Source organism: Netta rufina (assembly GCF_964035555.1).
Source record: "Netta rufina genome assembly, chromosome: Z".
NCBI classification, from domain to species: domain Eukaryota; kingdom Metazoa; phylum Chordata; class Aves; order Anseriformes; family Anatidae; genus Netta; species Netta rufina.
The window spans coordinates 45,630,236-45,648,582 of NC_140126.1; the positions used below are offsets into that span (position 1 = coordinate 45,630,236).

At 36.5% G+C, this 18,347-nt stretch overlaps 1 protein-coding gene across 1 annotated transcript in view; it reads right to left on the reverse strand.

The window, feature by feature from the left end:
* ADAMTS19 (ADAM metallopeptidase with thrombospondin type 1 motif 19) overlaps nucleotides 1-18,347 on the reverse strand; it is a gene marked incomplete at both ends in the record, with an annotated part of 162,348 nt that overhangs the window by 131,159 nt on the left and 12,842 nt on the right. The window lies entirely within an intron of this gene.

The window sequence follows — 18,347 nt, forward strand, 5'->3', positions numbered from 1 at the left end:
TGTACACAAACTTAAAAGTAGCTGAGTAAGTTTGTTTGTTTTGTTTTCTTCTTGCATGTACTTTTTAGGTCAGTTTACCTTTACCACAAGCTTTGGATGTTACACAGAAGGTCAGCTATGTTCATACTATTAGGTACTTTCTGTACACCTACCAGATGGTACTCATCTGTTATGTGGAGCATAATGTTACCTCTATAAGTTTACCTTGATGTAACAATTAGCTAAGCTAATATTTAACTATAAATAGTAAAGTTAAATGAAGTATCATTTAAAAGTATAATTCTCAAATACCTGTAAACTGCATAAAATACTTTCATTTGATTTTTATATCTAACCCTGAATTTTACTCAGGCATCTTTTGTTTGTTTGTTTGTATAAATCATTATTTATGCTAGTAAAATCTGAAATATGCTGATAATTTCTGGATTTAGGACAGATATGTATTTTTGACTCATGTACCTACACAAAAGGCCATAGCCCTCTAATCTTCAAAAAAGATTGAATCATAAGACATCCAGCATATTTTTTCTGTCTTCATTCCCTTTGCTGTGAAATGAAAATACAGCTTTAAGATGCTGTTCTTCAGATTGCCATCTAGACATATTGAGAATCTGTGCCAAGATCACTGACATTTTATATTGGTTTTCAGCTCCTTACATCAACTGAACATTAGTCCATCAGTACAGAACTCCAAAAATTATACTCAGTGTCCTCGGCCATAAGTTAAAGAACTGAAAATTGATGTAAAGTTTATTGAATAAAACTAACTTCGGTTATATATATTCAAACGGGTAGTTGTCAAATAAATCTGAGTAACCAAATATGTTTGTGATCATTGTGACTACTTTCAAAAACACATCACTATTCCTCCACCTCTTGAACAATTTCATATTTAATAAAGAGAAGTTGAATCCCTATCCTCGTAATAATGCTCCTAACTTTTCATAATCATTGCAAGTGGAATTAAGAGTATCTTCTACTATAAAACTGAACACAGAAAGTAGAGAAATACAAAACCAGGCATTCAAGCACCACACTTTGAAAGTTTTTTCAGATATCGGATGCCAACTGGATACTAGGACTAAATACAGACTTCATTCAAAATGGCAAAACCCCTTTGTCATGAAGATGTGTAATGAAACAAAGACTAAACAAATGCATGAAATAATGTGCAACTGGGCTAGCACCAGGTAGCTTTTGGTAAGTGAGTTCTGAGGAACTGATCCTTTTCACCAATATCAACTGAATAGCTAACAGTGCTTGTAGCTGCAACTGAAAAGCTTATTGGGATGGTGGACTTACCTCATGCAAAAATAACATACCATGTATATTTTTCCCACTGCATTCATTTATGTCTGCATTTTCAAGTTTCTAACCTAAGTAAGACAAAACTTAAATACATCTCAGTGGAGCTCATGCCCAGGACAACATCATTTGGCAAAAAATTCTTCAAACCTCCTAAGAAAGAATGAACTGGGTACTTGTCCTGCATCTTAACCAATCTACACAACATAGTGTGAGCTTAAAACTATAGAGCAGACTTTATTAAATGAGCATGCAAAGTATTATATGGAACTAAGTATGCACAGTCTGAAATGGACACACATCAACCACATGTATTTTAGAGTGGACATTTGCCTTCATAAATAAAAGTTTTCTATAACATACATTCACATATAAGGACTATTAACTTTCTTAAAATAAACTGATGCAAAAAGCCAATTAAGAACACTAGTCCTGAAAGAAGACCAAATGTTTGCTTTTATCTAACACAAGAAGAGCTGACATCTAAACATGTCAATACTCACAAAAACAGTAGGCGGGTTAGATTTCTTAAGTAAGAAAACTGTTATTTTACATCCGACTGGATCACACAGATCAGAGATGAAGAAAGAAAAAATCTGCATGTTCTGGGCAACTCTAACTGGTTAAAGATACCATACCAGAAACTATTATGGCACATTACTTCAAATATCTGTGTTATAACACTCACGCTACCTTTTTCTTTCCAGCATTCCTTTTCTAAAACTATGGCCTATTATTTTTTCCTGTTTGGAGTATACATAAGGATATTACTTTCTGTCAAGTACCTGTGAAAACCTCAAGTAATATTACTGTTTCTAATAAAATTATATTGCTATGAAAAGATACACAAACATTAAATTTAAATTAATCTGTGAAGAACACCTACGCATATAGTCATCAGATACTGGGCATAAGCCAAGAAATTTCTTCATTAGGAAGTAACTTCAATTCCTACATTTTAATTCGTTCCTTGCAAAACAATTCAGAGTAGCAGCTTATTATCACTCCAAATTGGAACAACTCAGATTTTGAACATGATGCTGTTTCTTGCAGAATTTACACAACTATGCAGTGAAGGAAAGTAATAAAAATTAATATGCTTTCCTAAGAACTGCAAAGTTAGATAAAGGGATTTTTTTTTTCTTTGCTATCATTATCACAAAAAATGGAGTAACAGAAAAATATTCTCGAATGTGTATTACACCCAGAGATTAAGTGGTTCCCATTTTAATATCCTAGGTTACTTTAACATCCCAGAGAAGATTTAGGGCACAGATAATACTGTCAAAAAGAAGACTTTAGCTACCAGAAAATATTTATGAAAGCATCTTGCCAATATGTTGCATTTTCTACACAGAGGTTCGGTGAAATGTAATAATAAATGAAGACATCATGACACAGACTTCAAAGAAATGGCAGAAATATCCAATTTATTTTTTTTTTTTTAAGAATGCAGTTTACAGGCTCTGAAGGATGATTTCTCAGTGGTCCACAATTTAGCATTAGTCTCTTAAGTAGTAGTAGTTTTTAACCCAGTTTCTTGGCATATCAAAGGAAAATGCTTCACTCCGCAAGAAACGCACCAGGTGGGCTGACCTTAGCCACCTGCCAAACACCCACCTAGCTGCTCTCTCTCATTTGGATAGTAAGAAATGAAGATAAATTAAAACACCACCTCTCACACCATAAGTGGAGCAGGGGAGGATGATGAGTATGGTCAGCATGCTCTCTGCTGCTCCCTCTTTCTCAGACTTTACCTCTGATTTGGTGTGGGTTGCCCCCATGGGCTGCAGACGCTCAGGAGCTCCTGCAGGGGCTCTCCAGAGGTTGCAGTCTCCTTCAGGGCAGATCCACCTGTGGAGGCCTAGAGTCCTCCATGGGCAGCAGTTTGAATATCTGCTCCAGCATGGTCTTCTCCACTGGCAGCAGGGAGATCTCTGCTCCAGTACCTGGAGAACCTCCTCCTCCTCCCCATAGTTCTCTGGCTTTGCTCTCTTCATGGATGTTTCTCACATTTTTTTCCTTCCCTCCTCACATGTTTTACCCATTCTTACATACATTGTCACAGAGGTGTTAGCCCCCTGCTGCCAGCACCTGGGTACAGACACCCAGTACAGACATTAAAATAATGATAAAAACAAACAAACCCACAAATCTATGGAACTAGAACAGAACTTGAAATAAGCCTGCCACACTGCTCACACAGACACTGCATGAAGCAGTACAGACTTATGTATCTGCCTACCTACTGTGGGTTATTACTATCAGCTGTATGCTTGCATTTATACATATGTATCTAATAATGGTATGTTCTTCAAAACAAGCAATAGATTCAAAATTTCTGAATTCTCATATGAAATAAGACTCCTACTGTGTTACACCTTTCCTGCCTTTTTCTTTTTTTCCTCTTTATTGATTCCACAAGCATCTCAAACTAGGTATCAGTAAAAAGTGGGCATAACATTGCCTTGACCTCAATAAAAATCTTCCCTACAGTTCACTCTCTGTTCTCTTGTGAAGCAGATGCAAGCAGTGTGCAAGGACCAGCTGTAAAAAGCTGCACTTCACAGCCTTACCATGCTGCCTAAAGAACAGAGCGAGACTGTCTTAGGAAATATTCATTCATATCAGATGGAGAAAGTCTTCAATATTGAAACCATCAGCACTCAGATATTCATGTGAGAGATGGATCAGTTCCTCAGAACTCAATTTATGCCACCTATAGTATAAAAATGAAACTTTCTTCAGTGTACATTGGAAAAGATTATTCTTATTTACTATTTCAATATTTGCCAATTTTAAAACACATTGTGGTAATTTAAGGCTTTGTACTCTTAGTAAAATGTCTCAGAATTTAAGATTTTAGTACTGAGGCAAAATCTTTAATTTACATATTGGTGTCCAGTCTGAAGCAGGTTTTCCTCCATGATTTTAAAACTCAAGGCTAGTATCAGTATCATGATTCTAACAGTGCTACCAGGATTTGACTATAGCTGAAACGCAGCACAAACAAAAGCCTCTAACTCTCAGTAAAGCACACAACAAAGCAAGCTCAAACATCTTTTCAAACTGCAAATAACAGGGTAAGCACTTCGCATGTTCTCGCTATTCAAACAAGCTACAGCTTTCCGTCCTTAAGTACCTTCATTGCTGAAGGCTGAGGAAACAATTCATAAGTGCCAGCAACTTCTGTCTCCAATTAACTGCATTTCCGGGCTTTGCACAGTATACACATTGTACTTTTCCTAGACGTTTTCTCTGTCTACCTGCTTCTTCCAAGCTGCTGCACAGAATTAGAAGCAGTAAGACCAGGGGGAGGGGCAGTATTATCTCTATTGATAGGCTTTCAGTGCTGAACTGAGACTTAAACCAACTCTTTCTGTCCTTTAAAGCTAGGATTGGGCACTATGTAAGTATATATACTTATGCATAATGTCCTAACTTATAGCCCTGATAGAGGGGAAAAAAAGTCAGACTGTTATGCAGACACTATTAAGATCAAAGCGTGCTTTCAGTACTGGCCCCAAAATTTAAGGTCTGTAGAAACATTTTTTTTTTCATGTTTTTTTAACTCTTGCAAATAAAACAACTAGCAGAGGACTTTAAGTAGACATTACCCCGAATCTTTGGTAAAATCACTCCCTACAGGATTCCATTCTCATTATATTTAAGATGATGACTACTTTTATCGACACAAGCTGATACTGCACATGTAAAATAATTTCTTCATTTCTGATACGTATGAATGAAGTTGTGAAATAGTGAAGCACGCAAAATTGAGATGGGTTAGCACCCATTTCAATGGATGCTATTATTCACATCACTTTACTCTGCTGAGCAAGATCTTGCAAGCAGAAAGTGGAGAATGAAGTGTAAATTGCTCACAGAAAGGCCACCAATCTAACAGAATCTCATTTGTTGAAAAGAAAATGAAGTAAAGGAGACCAATGGATAAAGAAACTATAGATGCCAGGTCCACCCAGACACAGTTTGTGGTTGTTCCCCCTAAACCTTCCATTTTCCCATTAATTCACTGCCAGCCAAACCCTAAGATGTCTGGCATTTCCGCCAGATTCCAAATTTCATGTTTCTGAGCCAGAAATAAAATATTTCCTTTTTTAGACCTAAGTCTCCCTCTGTAAACACACTATTAGAAATTACTTGTGTATTCAGTACAAATGCTGCCTTAAATTCACAATATACTAATATTTGCAATGATTTTTAAACTGTCCTCACAATGCAGGATGATACCTAAACAAAGTACAGTCCAGTTAAGAAGTAACCACAAACAGTCATTGACTACATCCACAATAAAAATGTTTTAGTAAGGCTGTCCAAGTGCAATAAATTATTTTATAACTCATTTGAGATCTGTCATGTTATATTTCAAGTGTTAGATTTACAGAATGCAGATTTTAGCACTTTGCTGTCTGATGAAAACAATTGAAATATTTTCAAATATTACAAATATATATATATATTTTTACAGGGCTGTCTTTCAACAAAAATACATAAGAGGCATAATTTTTCAGAATTTCCCTTCTCAAATCTTGATATCCCATTTCTCCGGGAAAATCCTTCATCTAGCAAAGTTGTTCCCACCCTACTTTGCCAGACTGACTGATCACTTACACCACTGAACAAATTGGTGACTGACAATATTAAGAACATCTATATTAAGCACATATGAACCACTGGACTAGGCCAGAATAAAGGTCCATACTGTAAAGTATCATCTCTCTGACAATGCAGAACAGTAGATAACAAGAAAGAATATAAGAACAGAGCAATTATGTATGTTATACATTCACAGCCTCCACAAACCCCAGAAGCTACCAGTAGCTTTTCAGTACTCATAAACTTTAGGTGGAGTAGAAGAAAACAGATCAATTCCTCATCCTCACATATGTTCATTTCCAAGATTAAAAGTAGAAAAGACTCATTTGCCACACATGAAGGATTCAACTTCTTGAGTATGAGAAAGGATGTCTAGATAATAAAAGAAAACTAGTTAGCTTTCTTTTTCCAACCACAGATCTCAAAAACAAATTAAGAATATTAGTAAAAATTACACTAAGAAAAAGCTGCAAAATGATCTACTAAGATCCTTAACTACTGAAGGTTATTTGACTTTCAACGACTTACAGAATCCACTTTATTTTGAGATTTATTTTTAAAAGTATCCTTTCCCCTACCTTATAATGAGTAACACATCCATACAAATGCTGTTCTTGTGATTCCTGCACTGCAAATGCTTACAGACATAGCTGGTCTGCTGTCTGCTGTCCACTGCTGTCCATAAGTGAACCAGAACTTGAAGAAACTAACAGATTTGTAGCTTTGGAAATGAGTCAATGCTGTCAAATATTTAATAGCGATCTTGCAATTCATTGAAGTTAATAGTTTCTTAAATGTCACTTGAGAGTTGTGACAACTGTAACATACCTTGGAAACCAGGCATTTGAGGCAGTGTGATATATGATCACAACTACGAAACTGACAGGGATATGAAATACCTGTTGTTTTTTATTCATGTTTTTCAGATGTTCAGTGGGACCTTAAAACAATCTGCTTTGATACAGTGACAGTTTCCCCATTACACTAAAAAATAATTTCTATCTTGCAGTCTGAAATCCTTTTGCACATCTCAAGTCTTCTCTCCTACCCCACAAATACCTTTCCTTAGCAACACACACCACATCGCACCTCCTCAAAACAAAACCTCTACCCCTAGGATCTCCTACGCTTCTACCAGCAAAACTTTGCTGCCCTACCTCCACAGCCAAAGTGTGCCTCTTCCCTTATAGCCTACTGGGCTGCCCATATTTCTTGCAGGTAACGTGAAACACAAAAACTGATTTCTTTACACAAGGAACTGTCATTCAGCAACTTGATGGTATCTTACCTCTGTGCTATGTAGAATTCCCTAATTCTTCAGCTATCATTATAAGACAACAGACATTGGAGGATGCAAAATTACGTCAAATTACGTCACCTGTAGTTTTATCAGATATTCTCTAAAATGATGCTAACAACAAATACCCAATATATAGTAGACACTTCTGTGACTTTTTTTTTTTAGTATCTTCAGAGTATTTTTTAATGGTCACATACATAAAACATCTCACGTTTACAAAACCCATCTGGAAATGCAAGAAATATCACTTGATATTCAAAATCAATTCATATAGCTGTACACTCTGAAGATTACTAGGGAATATTCAGTAATAAAAATCCAAGATATAACAGATTATATAAAGTGAATTGTACCAAGATACAGGCAGAAATATTTTTTCATCTCCCTTTCCTTTTCCATAAAAAATGTTTTGGCAATCTGTTGATTCTATCTAACTTTTCCCTTTTCTTTCTGAACTGTGTTTATAGATGAAAAGTTCCAACTCAAGGTTAAATCAGCAACACCAGAAACACATGTATATTGTATTGTATGTGCCGTTAAACTATAACAAAATAAATAAATATTTAAAAGCAACAACAACAAAAAAAAATCCAGGATACCAAATACCGCAGCACTGCCAAAATAAAGTTCTAACAGCAACACTGACTTTTGCTCAAAGTGAAATTCTATTTTTTATTTTTTTATTTTTTCTAGCTCTGGAACAGGAATGCTACATTAATTTCCTTTAAAAACTTTACTTCAGATAACAGTTTTTAATGTGAAAACTAAATGCATCTTATCATTTAGGATGAGGATGATGAAGCTCTTCCTGTCAGAAGAAAAGAAAACTTTTTATTAGACCCGTACAAGACCCCATAGGAAGTAGGAAGCTTTTAGCTTCCTACTTGCTGAAGAGTAGTAGAGAAGTAGCAAACTTACTTTGTGATTAGAATATCTCAGCAGGGACATACTGCTTCATAACCATGCACCAGATTCAATGCCTTCAGGCTTCCCATTAGTTTTGAATTCTGAATCTTAGTTATTCAGTTTTCAGTGACATGCAACCTATCTTCTTAAAAGACCTAGATTCTTTTAAGAATTCATATTTTGCTAATATGAAACTAAACTAAGAAAAAGCATCTAAATTTCAGCAGGTAAACCAGTAATAATCTGTAGTCTCTGCAAGAATCACACAACTATGCAAAAAACCTACTCTCACTAGTCCCAAATAGTGCTAATTTGTGGAATACGCAGTTCACTTACTTTTTCCCCAAAACATTGTAGAATCTGAGATTAGAAAATAGGCCTCTCAGATTAGAGTGTGCAGTTCAGTACTCAGATCTCCAGGGTAAAGGCTCGAAAATTGGGATTTTTGTAGAGTGTGTTGGGAAATTTCTATCTCACATCTGAGAAAATTAACACTTAGGCTGTAACCAGTCTGCACAGCTGCAGTACAATGTCTTTAAAGCTAAAGGATACACCTATGCTAAGTTGCTTTTTTTGGTGTTTTTGTTTTGTTTTTCGTGTGTGTAGGTTTTTTGTTTGTTTGTTTGTTTTTTGTCTATTACTGAAACATCAAAAACAGATATGGTAAAATTAATATAAGTGTAGATAATCCAAACTGATTTTCCAAGCATTTCACGCTAGCTATTCAATGTTTCAGGCAAACTTCTCCTTAATACTAAATTATAAAGCATTTCAGTTAATTCTGGCTTTAAGGTAAAGAAAGAAAAAGCAGTAAAGGCACATGTATCAACACAGGTATAAATCAAAAAACTACCTGTATCACTGGAATATATATAATCCTTATAATTTCCTTATCCATCTTTAACACATTTGTTTCTGTTGTGTTTGTTGTTGTTGTTGTTTTGTTTTTCTTTGTTGTTGTTGTTTTGTGTTTTTTGTTTGTTTGTTTTTGATTCAGCACTGTCAATTTTATCATATGTTCTGTGGTATCTGGATTTACCATATAGGTTCTCACCATTTTTGCTTTCTTCTTTTGCATGAAGTTTTCTAAATCCACAGAAGTTCATCCTAAAGATGAAAAGCTAAAATATTTCCCATGATAGAATACATGACTGTTGTAATAAATGTGTAGTGGTAATATCACATTCATGGACTTTCTTCAAAATGGGCTTTACCCTACGTGATGCATGTTTTTTTGTTTTGTTTTTTGTTTTTAAACAAGATAAGGGGGTGTGTTGTGAATCGGTACACAAGCTCTTCTTTGCTAAAGATTAAGGCAAATTTCAGAGCAGGTAAGAATTCCCCATTTTCCAGCACCGTAATTTTTGAAGAGTAACCTTAAAATCATAAAGTAGTTACATCCCTTGATTCTCTTGCCATTTTATAGGGTTTAAAAATTACTATACATTGACAGAAACACACACTCCTCATTCTCTGAAAAATTCCAATAAATGCAGAACGATCAAGTTATTACTCAGCAGCATTCATTACACAACTCTCTAGTAATAATAGAATCATAGCCTCGGTTGAAAAGAACCTTGAAGATCATCTAGTTTCAACCCCCGTGCTCCGGGCAGAGTTGCCCAGAGCTACATCCAGCCTGGCCTTGAATGCCTCCAGGGATGGGACAACCTCTCTGGGTAACCTGTTCCAGTGCCTCACCACCCTCTGAGTAAAAACTTTCTCCTAATTTCCAACCTAAATCTCCCAAGTTAGTTTAAAACCATTCCCTCTTGTCCTATCACTATCAACATACGAAACAGGTGTTCCTCCTCCTGTTTACACACGCCCTTCAAGTACTGGAAGGCCGCACTGAGGTCTCCCTGGAGCCTTCTCTTCTCCAAACTAAACAAGCCCAGTTCCTTCAACCTTTCTGCATATGAGAGGTGCTCCAGCCCTCTGATCATCTTAGTGGCCCTCCACTGGACCCATTCCAAGAGCTCCACATCATTCTTGTGCTGGAGGCCCCATGCAGTATTCCAGGTGGGGCCTCAGAAGAGCAGAGTAGAGAGGGACAATCACCTCCCTCTCCCTGCTGGCCATCCCTTTTCTGATGCAGCCCAAGATGCAGTTGGCCTGGGCTGCAAGTGCACACTGCAGGCTCATGTCCAGCTTCTTGTCCAGCAGGACCCCCAAGTCCTTCTCCATAGGGCTGCTCTCAAGTTCTTCTCCCAGTCTATATAAAAAACCTGGGATTGACCCAGCCCAAGTGCTAGTGAATAGGCATTCACTGCACTATTGCAATGAAATTGCAAATAAAAATACAGAAAAAATATAAATTCTGATCTCTCTATTTTAAGTGCATTTCTTAAGCAAAAGCATGTAGTTTCTAAACTGTTTGTATTCTTTTAAAATCAGGTGCCCACTCACTGCAATCAGCAGTGAAACACAGGAGCCTGACAAAAGTCCCTCTAAGTGCCACAATTTTCTGTGTAGTGTTATATGTTGGGCATCAGTTTCATGTGACTACCTCTTCACAAACCAGCTTAAATCAATGAACCCTCTGATATTTCACATAATTAGAAATATCACCTGATTGTAAACACAACAACTCATGGAGTCCATTTGTTTAGCTCATGTCACTGTCTCCAGGAAAGTCAACGTGTTTTGATTACTATGTACTTGCCCTTTGATCTCCAGAAGAATTCATTAAAACTCCTAAACCAATAATCAAAAACTGAAATTATGTTGCACCTCCAGACACCCCCCCCCCCCCCTTTTTTTTTCCCTGCAGGAAGCTCTTGCTCAGGTTCTGATTGATTAAGCTGTGGCTATAAGGAACCAAAAAACTATTTAAGCACCACCTGTGATAAAGGAAAATGCACTAAAATGCATTCTGGAGAAAGCAGGAAAACCCAGCAGGAGAAGACCACTGGCTACCAACTGAATTGTCTGGACTCCTCCAGTGCTGAGTGGATCACTCGGTATTAAAACATGCTATGCATATTTTTCTGAGCAAATTACAACATCCTGAAGGAAAACCCAGAAGAGAGAATGCTTGGCTGATGTCTCTAGTGACTGACCCAGAACAGGGGATTTTGAGATGTTTTATTAACATCTCCAAGTCATAAAAGACTAGTTAGCATTTCTCTTGTAGCCAGGCAAGCAAACAAGGAGAATTATACATCACTCATGAAATTGCAGGTTTGCTTACAAATTTAACTTCAATATTATTGCCAGATTCTACTAAACTCATCTTGATAAATCAAATCCTATTTCCTATGTCAAGCACAGCATGCATTTTATAATTCTCATTATACTACCTTAATTCTCACTGCATAAGACATGAAGCATTGAGAGAGTCAGTAAAGCATGAGAAATAGTACTGAGAGTACAAATTCCCTTTGCTTTTACACGTGGTAGCTCTGCAGATCAAGTCCATCCCCCTATGCATTCAAGAGTTTGTAAAATACAGAATTTCTTACAATCACCTTGGTAATACAGATCCTTTATCAGCCTAAATTCCTTTTAAATATATTTCCTTGCTCTTATTGTTAGTTAAAGTAGTTTCAGTATAACTGCTGCTGATTTTTATTTGAAAATTGGTTCATTTTTTCTCTTCTAATAGTTGGAAATCTTTGCAGTTTTCTAACCTGAGTTTATTCACAGCTATTATTTTAGACCCATCTGATCCTGAGTCTGCATTGTTTTATTTCTTGGCCAGCTTTCCAGCTCCTTAATATTCACTCCATTGTTTTTATAAAAAGCAATCATACTCTATCGCAGTTTCTACTGTGTGAAGATAAACACACTTGCCTTTGATCATTGCTTGATGAAACAGGCTTTACTACTATAATTATCCTTGTAGCCACCACTGAATTATTCTCTCTGATCATCAGCAAGCCATATTGCAGCTCTCATTTCACCATAGCTGCGTGAAATTTGACCAGTTAGAGGTTTCTTTCATACCTATATCATGCTTGATAGCTCATAATGATCCTGCAATCAGCAAATACACAACTGTTTCCTCCTCCTGTCACTGTGAGCTAAGTCATTAGGACACTAGAGGAAATCTGTAAATGTAATAAGTCACACTGAATGCTACACCTGCCTTTAGTCTGTGTAATTCTCCTGTGACTCCTAGCTCAGAATTTACTGCTACAGAATGGTCAAATCCACAAGTGCTGCCTACGATTATTTTTTCCTGTTTAACGTAAGGTTCCTCCTGACTAGGATTGTCCAGAAGCTACCAGCAAACTTTACTCACTTCACTTCACCTCACCTCACCCCACCCCCATCCTCCTTTGAAAAACATCAAATCAAAGAAAAAAAAAAGTTATTTATGATCTAAAACATTACCTTTTGCTCATATTCATATGAACACAAATCACACTGAAAAACACACAACATCTACTGGAATCCCATCTCTTGCTCTGCCAGCTAAATTTGTGAGAGTATGACTTAACATTCCTACCAATTTAAACCATCAGCACCCAGCTTCACATGGAAAATTAAGTCTCCGATAAGTGGGAAGGCACAGTACAATGGGCAAATTTAGGATCATTACGATCAATATAGGATTGTCATAACATGATTCCTACCATTTATTATTTTCAATTTGTTGTTTTAAGGTCATTCTTACATTTAACATTCTATTTTTTTTTTTAGAAGTACCCTTTTTTCCCCCTGCCCCACCCCTTCCCCCACCCCCCAGATTTCCTAGGTATAACTAGTTTTGTCTGTTAGTCTTTAATACTACTTTCTTTTCCTGTGTTGTAAAGCATTCAATACATGTTACTAGCTACAGTGGTGAAAATTAAGTTTCTCCTAAGTAATGTGCCAGCAGGTTCTATACAACACTATAAGCCTCCAAACATTCCTAAAAAAATTTAAGAAGAGGTTTACTGAAATTAAACACATGTTATTCTTTTCACAGATTTATTGCTTTCACAGCACACTGTAAATGGACTCTGCTGTGTGCTTTTTTTTTTTTTTTTTTTTTTTGGCAGCAATTACCCAGAAGTATAGTTGAATTGCAGTTTGCTTTAGTCAAATTAGTTGTGTCAAAACACTGGAAGAGGCTCAATGCTTTAAAACTCAGAACTCATCCCAAACCCTTTTAAGTCTTGCACTGAGAAGGCATAGCATAGCTTAAACATACATAAAAAATTGCAAAATCACTAGTGAACCATAACTCAAATTTCAAAATATTAAATGTTAAAAGGAGGTAAATAGGACATTCATGTCAAGCGAAACCTTATAGTTCTTAAGATGACTCTTTCTGGAACAAGTACAGAAACCTTTATAAACAATCGCTACCCTACGCAGCCTATCCCTTGTACAGAATGACTGTATGCTGTTCTTTCTCTCCATACAGACAAGTCCAAATCTGTTCCAGTTTGAAGTAACTGAAGCATCTTTAATAATAACTCATTGAAAACTACTATCATACAGCAATTTTAAGTGTCATCTTCAGATGTGTCAAATGACAACAAATGAATAATAATGAACGTTAATTATAAGATTCTAAGGCTAAATGTGCCATTCCTGCTACATAGTCTGTTTCTCCAAAAACTGGATGGTAATCAAACCAACTGTGTCTAACTGCAGATAACATAATCCCAGCGTGGCCCATGAAGATAATTCGATTGCCTAATGATTTGCACTACTAGTCACTGCAGATAAATTATTATTGTTGTTGTTGTTGAAGTATGACCAGACAAAGAATGTTGTTTATTAGGCAGATGAAAGTACAAGGAAGAGGGTCAACAGGAGCCCTGGCACTATACTGAAACCACAGAAGGGTCTATCTTGGTTTTGGCTGGGACGGAGTTAATTTTCTTCATCGAAAGAAGAAAAGATATGGTGCTACATTTTGAATTTTTGATGAAAACATTGTTAATAGCACAATTTTGTTTTGTTTTAGTTGTTGCAGAGCAGGGCTTACACAGAGTCAAAGTCTCTTCTGCTTCTTATGTTGTCCTGCCAATGAGGAGGCTGAAGGTGCACAAGAAGTTGGAAGGGGACACAGCCAGGATAGCTAAACCCAAATGATGAGAGGTATATCCTGTACCGTATGATGTCTTGCTCAGCAATAAAAGCTGGGGGGAAAGAGGGTAGGAAAGGCATCATTCTGAGTTATGGCATTTGTCTTCCCAAGGAACTGTTATGCATGATTTCTGATTCTCTCCCCTATTCCTCTGGAGCAACTGAGCAAGCAGTTGTGTGGTGTTTAGTTGCCTACTGGAGTTATACCACAATGGAGATACTGTTTATTCACATGACCTCATTTTCAGTGCTATATAACATATACATTTAAAATATATGTATGAATAGTTATCAGCAGGAATCATGAAATTCAGCATGGATGAATGCCAATTCCATCCCTTGGGACAGATTTGACCTTATTCTGGCAATAAGAGATGATCACTGCCTACATCAACCACATCACCTGTCATGGAAGGGACATGTAATTGGCTGTGGTAGTGTACTAAGTTGATACTGTCCTGATCTCCAAATTCTAGTCCAATTCTGTTATTTACTTTTTCTTCTCCCTTTGTTTGAAGTTTTGCATTCTAATCTTCTTCTGTCACTGACTTGAAATATAAATTTGGCCAAGAGATTTATGCTTATGTATTCTTAAGTAGCATTCAGTTTGGGGAGTGTATATGTGTATGATGAATAATAACCTTAAGAGTTTCAAAACCAGTGGCTGTATGTTAAGTTTTTGACATAACCCACAATTTAAAGCCCAGATTTCAATTGCAACATCTACAAAACAAACAATTGCAGTTACATGCAAATATATATACATGAAAAATGTTTGACAGATGCATAAATACTGCCTTTTTTCCCCTGTAATCATGTTATACAGCTAATATTAGTGTGTAAATAAACTTTTTTTTTTTTTTAAACTAGCTGCAATCTGTTTCCCCACAGCTAAGTATCTACTTACCTACCAAATGATTATATTCTATATCCTTTATATAAAAGGAAGAAAGAAGGGGAGAAATACAGGGAAGAGAGAAAAGCACTATACAATATAGAGATGATCTGGACTTTAAGGTCGCAGTACATGAAATTCAATTTTCTTTCAAATACACAGTTTCATATACACTCAGGAGAAGAATTCCATAGATACATCATTAAAACAGTAAATTCAAAATTATTAATAACTGAAGGCTTATACATACAAACTATAAATTAAGAAATGCAGACGTACCAGTGGCATATGCTCTTATTTCTTTTCATTATGCACCACTCAAAGTTCATGAGGTACCAAAAGCATACTGCTCTCAGCAAGAGTGACTTAATTTTATAAAATTTTAAAATTTAGTTAGCATTTCTAATCCATTGTTGTAACAGAAAGTCATTTTTTACATTACGTATGTGAGAGTCAATTTAAGATCTGTTTTCAAATGCACTAGGTTCATAGAATCATCGAATGGTCTGAGTTGGAAGGGACTTTAAAGGTTGTCTAGTTCCTACACCCCTGCCATGGTTTCAGGCACCTTCTGTTAGACCAGGTTGCCCAAAGCCCCATCCCAGCTGACCTTGAACACTTCTAGGGATGGAGCATCCACAACTTCTCTGAGCAACCTATTCCAGTGCCTCACTACCCTCATAGTGAAGATTTTCTTGCTAATATCTAATCTTAACCTTCCTTCTTTTGATATAAAATCATTACCATCACTACACATCCTGGTAAAGAGTCTCCTTCCATCTTTATTGTAGACCATCTTTATGTTCTCCACTGTAAATTCTCCCTGGAGTCTTTTCCTCTCTAGGCCAAAGAACTCCAATCCTTTCAGCTTCTCTTCATAGGAGAGGTGCTCCATCCCTCTCAACATCCTTGTAGCCTGGACTTGCTCCACCAGGTCCATGTCCTTCTTATTTTGGGAGCCCCAGAGCTGAATGCAGTACTTCAGGTGCGGTCCCACGAGAGAGGAGTAGAAGGGGAGAATAACATCTCTTGACCTGCTGACCGCGCTACATGCAGCCCAGGATACATCTGGCTTTCTGGACTGCAAGCAAATATTGACAGCGCATATTGAGCTTTTCATCCACCAATAGCTTCAAGTACTTCTCATCAGGACTGCTTTCAATTCACTCATCAGCCAGTCTGTACTGATGTTTGGGATTGCCCTGACCCAGGTGCAGGACTTGGCCTTGTGGGACTACATGAGGTTTAGATGGGCCTACCTCTCAAGCCTGTAAAATTCCTTTGGATGACATCCCTTTCCTCTGAAGTATGAACTGCACCAATCAGCTTGGTGTAATCTGCAAACTTGCTTCAATCCCACCATCCACGTCACCACTGAAGACATTAATCACTACCAGTCTCAGTACGAGCCCCTGAAGATCACCACTCATCATTGGTCTCCACCTGAACACTAAGCCATTGACCACAACTCTTCGGATGCAGCCATCCAGCTAATTCCTTACCCACTGAGTGATCCATCCACCAAATCCATGTCTCTTCAGTTTAGAGACAAGGATGTTGTGTGGTATCATATCACAAACTCAGGTAGATGACATCCATTGCTCTTTCCTTGTCTACCAATGCCATTACTCTGCCACAGAAAAGAAACTGAATAAAACAGATTTTTAAACTAACCTAAATTCAAAATTATATATTTGCTCAAGATAACTATGCAAGGGTTGACTAACACTAAGAATAGCTAAGAGACACTAAGAGACAGCTATTGTCAAGCCAGACTTAATCAGTGGTGCAGCTATCAAATATGCATAATATCCACAGCTGCACATAAGATATACCCTGCAATCCTAAATAAAACAAGTATGATACTTACAACCTCAAACGCCTAACACAATACAGGTTTTACAGGAACCATGACCATGTCACAAAACATCACCTATTCTGCCAGCTCACCAAATAATAAATTCCTGGTCTGTCTCTGACCATTTCTGCCTTCATTCTGTGGCTCCTATTCTATTATATCAGATCTCACAACCGATTAATACAGCTATTTAGGTTCTGAAGTTATTCCTACCACACAAACAGTTTTATTTCTGTCACAGAAGAAACAGAAGCTCAGAAGAAAGACTAGAAAGACTTAAAGGCTTTCTATTAAGCTGAACTGATAAAAGAGTTATCTTTTGCTCACAAAACTTGCCTAACATGGAGTGTTTATTGTTTGTAAAGAATAAGGATACAAAAGAATATCTTATGTCTCAGTCAAAGCCATTGTGCTCATGCCAACTATAATTAAGCCATGATAGAACAGTACGAGGGTAACCATATTATAAGTTAGATCAGAGTAGACTTTCTCAATTTTAGAAAATTAAAAGTTCTCAAATTTAGAAAGTTAAAAGGAAAGACAAATGAGATAATTGTTACAGATAAGTCATTTTATGGATGCAAGTGATCAACTACTGTGGTAACTCTCAAAACTCGGTCTGCTCCGGTTAATATATGCTCAATAAAGCAAGATACAAAATAGTATATACATAATAGTGATAATATATATATAATATATATTATATATATTTATATAATATATAGATATATATAACGAGACATTATATAATCAAGATTCTGCTTTTACGGAGTATAGAAAGATACACTACCTATATCTTTAGGTTGCAAAATCAATTGTTACCCCTCCCTCCCCCCCAAAAAAAATAATTAAATTAACTTTATATATATATATATGGCAACTCACTAGGGCCTATGCCTTCAGTTTGGTTTATCAGTAATATATGCATACATGTTAAGTTAAAAATTATTTGCAATGAACTGGTTTAGTGATATTCCAGATCATTTATTATCTAATGACATTTCGGTTATTACTAATATTGTACAAGAAAGTCCTTTTGTATAGGTAAGTATGACTAGTCCTCGAGAAAGCAATACCTATGGAAATCTATCACATTTGGAAAAATGCTTGCAATTAAAGACAAAGTGCTTGTAGAGACTCAATGCTTGTTTCTTTAGAGCATTTTGGTGTAATATAAGTAACTTCAGCCTTCTTGAGGTAAAACTAAAAACCACTTTTCTGAAGTATGAATCAAGCTGTTGTACATTTAGCTAATGAAAGAGCATTAACCTTATTTCTTTACTGCAAGCCTGGATACAACCCCATCAGATACTACAATGATATTTTAAACAGGTAAAAATGTAATTGTAAATGAAGGATGAGTACAAAACATTCGACACTGAGCACCATGCAGGAGATGTAAATGGGAAGTAGCAGCAACTGCATAACTAAGCTACAAT